Below are 6,087 nucleotides of genomic sequence, written 5' to 3'. Positions count from 1 at the left end.
GATCTATCCAATGAACTGTTTGTACCAAGGACTGTCACAAGAACAAGGGGGCATTCTCTTAGTTTGGAGGAAAGACAATTTCTGCACCAGCATAGAAGAGGGTTCTTCACGGTAAGAGCAGTGAGGCTCTGGAATTCTCTTCCTGAGGAAGTGGTGATGGCCAACTCAATGAATGAATTTAAGAAAGGAATGGATGCTTGTGAGTAACAGTATAGAAGGTTACGAATAACATATTATAGGTAGATGGTTGACCCAGCTTAGGGGAAGGAATTTTTTTCCCTATGGAGAAAAATGGCTTCTACTCTGTGGGTTTTTTGCCTTCCCCAGGATCAACAATGCAGAACAGCTGCACTAAAAATAAGCTGAACTAGATGGACATAAGGTCTTCCTTCAGCCTTCAAAACTATGTTACTATCTGGTAAATAATTCAATAAGTACTAACCCACGAGGTGGAGAGCGTGACATGGCCGCGGCCATCTTGTCGGCGTTGTTGGTAGGTGAATAAAGTTTGTTCAAACAATAGTGACATCACTGGGCAGGGTGGCGCCTGCACAGTGGAGACAAAAAACAAGAAAACTGTAGCGCATGCGTCCAAGACACGTCGGTCAGTGTATAGTCATTGTAAGAGTAGAGACAAGTTTAAGTGGCGCTATCAAATACCGAGCGCATGCGCAAGTAGCAGACTTGTTAATAAATACAGCCATAGATGTTAATGCATTAACATGATTAAAGTGCAGGCACTTGCGCAGTGTGAACAAAAATACATAATAGATGTAGTTTATAATGTGAACCGTAAGCCCATATACCATTAATGACATCACCAAACAAGGTGACGCCTATGCAATCCGGCAAGAAGCCAGAGGGGCTACAGCGCATGCGTCCAAAAATGTGTCGATCATTATATAATTGCGGCTGGCAAAGTAGAGACGTCACCGAATAAGGTGACGCCTACACAGGCAAGAAAACAAAAGAACTATAGCGCATGCGTCCAAAGTGTGTCGATCATTATATACTCGCAGCTGACATAATAGATTTAAAGGCGAATATGCGTGGCGCTACCGAATACACAATGCTTGCGCAAACAACAGTCTGTTAGTAAATCTAACCACCGATGTTAAACCATAAAAACTGGTTTAACCCCTTCACGACCAATGACGCCACATAGGCGTCATGAAACCTGGTTCAAATCTGACCAGTGACGCCTATGTGGCGTCATGACTTCAAAGCCCCCCTGCGGGTCGGGTGACCGGGGTCACTGAAAGGTCACCCGACCCGCAGATACAGGGGGCTTTGTAATTCACCACAGGGGGCGTGGCTTCGCCCCCACGTGGCTACGATCGCTCTGATTGGCTGTTAAAAGTGAAACAGCCAATCAGAGCGATAGTAATATTTCATCAATGAAAATTGATGAAATATTACAATCCAGCCATGTCCGACGCTGCTGTAGCATCGGACATGGCTGGAGACACCGATTCCACCCCCCCCACCGGCGATCGCCCCCCCGCAACTGAATGACAGCGGCGATCTGCCGCCGCTGTCATCATCTGCCCCCCTCCCATTCCCTCTGCTCCCCGCCAGCCTCCGATCCCCCCCTCACCCCCCCCGGTACCTCCGGTGTCCCCCCGTCCCTCCTGGTGTCCCTCGGGTCCGGATGATGGGCGCCGCCATCTTTGAAAATGGCGGGCGCATGCGCAGTGCGCCCGCCCGAATCTGCCGGCTGCAGATTCCATTCTTTCATTTTGATCACTCTCACAGTGATCAAAATGAAAGAAAAAGTAAATAAACCCCCCGATTATCACCCCCATAGGTAGGCAGAACTAAAAAAATAAAGATAATATTTTTATTTTTTTTTTTCCGTTAGGGTTAGGGTTGAAAAGAGGGTTAGGGTTGGAATTAGGGTTAGGCTTGTGGTTAGGGTTATGGTTAGGGTTGGGATTAGGGTTCGGGGTCTGTTGGGGTTAGGGTTATGGTTAGGGTTGGAATTAGGGTTAGGGATGTGTTGGGGTTAGGGGTGTGTTGGGGTTAGGGCTGGAGTTAGAATTGAGGGGTTTCCACTGTTTTGGCACATCAGGGGGTCACCAAACGCGACATGGTGCAACCATTGATTCCAGCCAATTTTGCGTTCAAAAAGTTAAACGGTGCTTCCTCCCTTCCAAGCCCCGACGTGTGCCCAAACAGTGGTTTACCCCAACATATGGGGTATCAGCGTACTCAGGAAAAATTGCACAACAACTTTGGGGGTCTAATTTCTCCTGGTACCCTTGGTAAAATAAAAAATTGGGGGCTAAAAAAATATTTTTGTGGAAAAATTTTTTTTTTAAATTTTCACGTCTCTGCGTTATAAACTTCTGTGAAGCACTTGGGGGTCCAAAGTGCTCACCAGGCATCTAGATAAGTTACTTGGGAGGTCTAGTTTCCAAAATGGGGTCACTTGTGGGGGGTTTCTATTGTTTAGGCACATCAGGGGCTCTGCAAACGTAATGACGACCGCAGACCATTCCATCAAAGTCTGCATTTCAAAACGCCACTACTTCCATTCCGAGCCCTTACGTGTGCCCAAACAATAGTTCCCCCCCATATATGGGGCACCAGCGTACTCAGGACAAACTATACAACAACTTTTGGGGTCCAATTTATCCTGCTACCCTTGTGAAAAAAAAAATTGCTGGCTAAAAATCATTTTTTTTGAGGAAAAAAAATATTTTTTATTTTCACTGCTCTGCGTTATAAACTTCTGTGAAGCACTTGGGGGTTCAAGGTGCTCACCACACATCTAGATAAGTTCCTTGGGGGGGTCTAGTTTCCAAAATGGGGTCACTTGTGGGGGGTTCCACAGTTTAGGTACATCAGGGGTTCTGCAAATGTAACATGATGCCCGCAGACCATTCCATCAAAGTCAGCATTTCATAATGTCACTACTTCCCTTCCGAGCCCCAATGTGTACCCAAACAGTGGTCCCCACCCACATATGAGGTATCAGCGTACTCAGGACAAACTGGACAACTTTTGGGGCCAATTTATCCTGCTACCCCTGTGAAAAAAAAATTGCTGGCTAAAAATCATTTTTTTTTTTGTGGAAAAAAAAAATATTTTTTATTTTCACGGCTCTGCGTTATAAACTTCTGTGAAGCGCTTGGGGGTTCAAGGTGCTCACCACACATCTAGATAAGTTCCTTGGGGGGTCTAGTCTCCAAAATGGGGTCACTTGTGGGGGGGTTCCACAGTTTAGGTACATCAGGGGCTCTGCAAATGTAACATGACACCCGCAGACCATTCCATCAAAGTCAGCATTTCAAAATGTCACTACTTCCCTTCCGAGCCCCGACGTGCGCCCAAACAGTGGTTCCCCCCCAACATGTGGGGTACCAGTGTACTCAGGACAAACTGGACAACAAATTTTGGGGTCTAATTTATCCTGGTACCCTTGTGAAAATAAAAAATTGGGCACTAAAAAATAATTTTTTGAGGGAAAAAATTTTTTTTTTATTTTCACGGCTCTGCGTCAAACTTTTGTGAAGCACTTGAGGGTTCAAGGTGCTCACTACACATCTAGATAAGTTCCTTAGGGGGTCTAGTTTCCAAAATGGGGTCATTTGTGGGGGAGCTCCAATGTTTAGGCACACAGGGGCTCTCCAAACACAACATGGTGTCCGCTAACGATTGGAAGTAATTTGCATTTCAAAAAGTCAAATGGCGCTCCTTCCCTTCTGAGCCCTGCCGTGTGCCCAAACAGTGGTTCCCCCCCACATATGGGGTACCAGCGTACTCAGGACAAACTGGACAACAAGATTTGTGGTCCAATTTCTCCTGTTAGCCTTGTGAAAATTAAAAATAGTGTGCTAAAAATCATTTTTGAGGAAAAAAAATTATTTTTTATTTTCACTGCTCTGTGTTATAAACTTTTGTGAAGCACTTGGGGGTTCAAAGTGCTCCCTACACGTCTAGATAAGTTCCTTAGGGGGGTCTAGTTTCCAAAATGGGGTCACTTGTGGGGGAGCTCCAATGTTTAGGTGCACAGGGGCTCTCCAAATGCGACATGGTGTCCGATAACGATTGGAGCTAATTTTCCATTCAAAAAGTCAAATGGTGCTCCTTGCCCTTCCGGGCCATGCCGTGCACCCAAACAGTGGTTTATGACCACATATGAGGTATCTGTGCACTCAGGAGAAATTGCTCAACAAATTTTAGGATCCATTTTATCCTGTTGCCCATGTGAAAATGAAAAAACTGAGGCCAAAAGAAAATTTTTGTGAAAAAAAAGTATTTTTTTTTTTTTACAGATCAATTTGTGAAGTACCTGGGGGTTCAAAGTGATCACTATGCATCTAGATAAGTTCCTTGGGGGGTCTAGTTTCCAAAATGGGGTCACTTGTGGAGGAGCTCCAATGTTTATGCACACAGGGGCTCTCCAAACACGACATGGCAACCGCTAAATATTCCAGCATATTTTCCATTCAAAAAGTCAAATGGCGCTCCTTCCCTTCCGTGCCGTGCGCCCAAACAGTGGTTTATGACCACATATGAGGTATCGTTGTACTCCGGAGAAATTGCCCAACAAATTTTAGCATCCATTTTATCCTGTTTCCCATGTGAAAATGAAAAAATTGATGCTAAAAGAAAATTTTTGTTGGAAAAATTAAAATGTCCATTTTTTCTTTCCACATTGCTTTAGTTCCTGTGAAACACCTGAAGGGTTAATAATCTTCTTGAATGTAGTTTTGAGTAGCTTGAGGGGTGCAGTTTTTAGAATGGTGTAACTTTTGGGTATTTTCTGCCATATAGACCCCTCAAAGTGACTTCAAATGTGAGGTGGTCCCTAAAAAAAATGGTTTTGTAAATTTTATTGTAAAAATGAGAAATCGCTGGTCAACTTTTAACCCTTATAACTTCCTAACAAAAAAATATTTTGTTTCCAAAATTGTGCTGATGTAAAGTAGACATATGGGAAATGTTATTTATTAACTATTTTGTGTCACATAACTCTCTGGTTTAACAGAATAAAAATTCAAAATTTGAAAATTGCAAAATTTTCTACATTTTCACCAAATTTCTGATTTTTTAACAAAGGCAAAAATTATCAACCTAAATTTACCACTAACATGAAGCCCAATATGTCACGAAAAAACAATCTCAGAATCGCTAGGATCCGTTGAAGCGTTCCTGAGTTATTACCTCAAAAAGGGACACTGGTCAGAATTGCAAAAAATGGCCTGGTCATTAAGGTCAAAATAGGCTTGGTCATGAAGGGGTTAAAGACACCAATGCAATAGGAACAGAGAAAGAAAGTAGATATAATTTGAATGTTAACAGTAAGCCCATATAATTGTAGACAACTATTCAAGGTAACTAGTGTAATTTAAAGTGCCCATAACACAAACCTAGCACATACATTAGAAAAAACGCCTATACGCGACTAACGCATGTCAAGTCGCAAGGAATGTAAATAGGGTCCAAAAAAGACAATTAACAGGCAATGATGTATAAAGGGCAAATATATACAATACTCCCAAAAAGAGGTACAGACAGAACATTGGCACATGCACATGATGTGAGCCATCTAAACAAAGCATACAAATGATGCATGAACTGCAGTGCTTGAAGGTATAGAAGTTGATCTGCTTTCTGAAGGGATATATCCACAGAGCAGCAATATGTTCAAAAAAAGAAAAAACACGTGTGAGAGCAACAAGTGTTTCTTAAAATCCCTTTTATGTTTTTTTGGGTAGAACGGTCTGCAGTACAGCTGCGCCTCAAGAGCTGGAGGCATCGGAGCCATTTCGCCAGGAAACAAGCCAGCAGACAGGCACTGATGTGTCTGTCCTAAGCGAGCCACCATCAATGGACAGTAGTACTGTGGCTCCTGTTGTCAGTGCCCGTTTGCAAGCTCAGCACAGATGCAAGCGACCATCTGCCAAAGAAGAAATAGATGCCGGTTAGAGGATCTTTGTCACAGCGTACACAGTGAGATATGGTGGGAAATTAAGGACCTGCAATCACAAGAATCAGTGTACGCAGCCAATGATTGGAAGTTTCTGTTTTTATCTTATGTCCCTTTAGTTAAAAACATACCGCCGCACAGAAATTTAC

Source organism: Dendrobates tinctorius, unplaced genomic scaffold, assembly GCF_039654945.1.
Source record: "Dendrobates tinctorius isolate UK_male_01 unplaced genomic scaffold, ASM3965494v1 ptg000064l, whole genome shotgun sequence".
NCBI lineage: Eukaryota > Metazoa > Chordata > Amphibia > Anura > Dendrobatidae > Dendrobates > Dendrobates tinctorius.
This window is presented reverse-complemented; position numbering follows the sequence as displayed.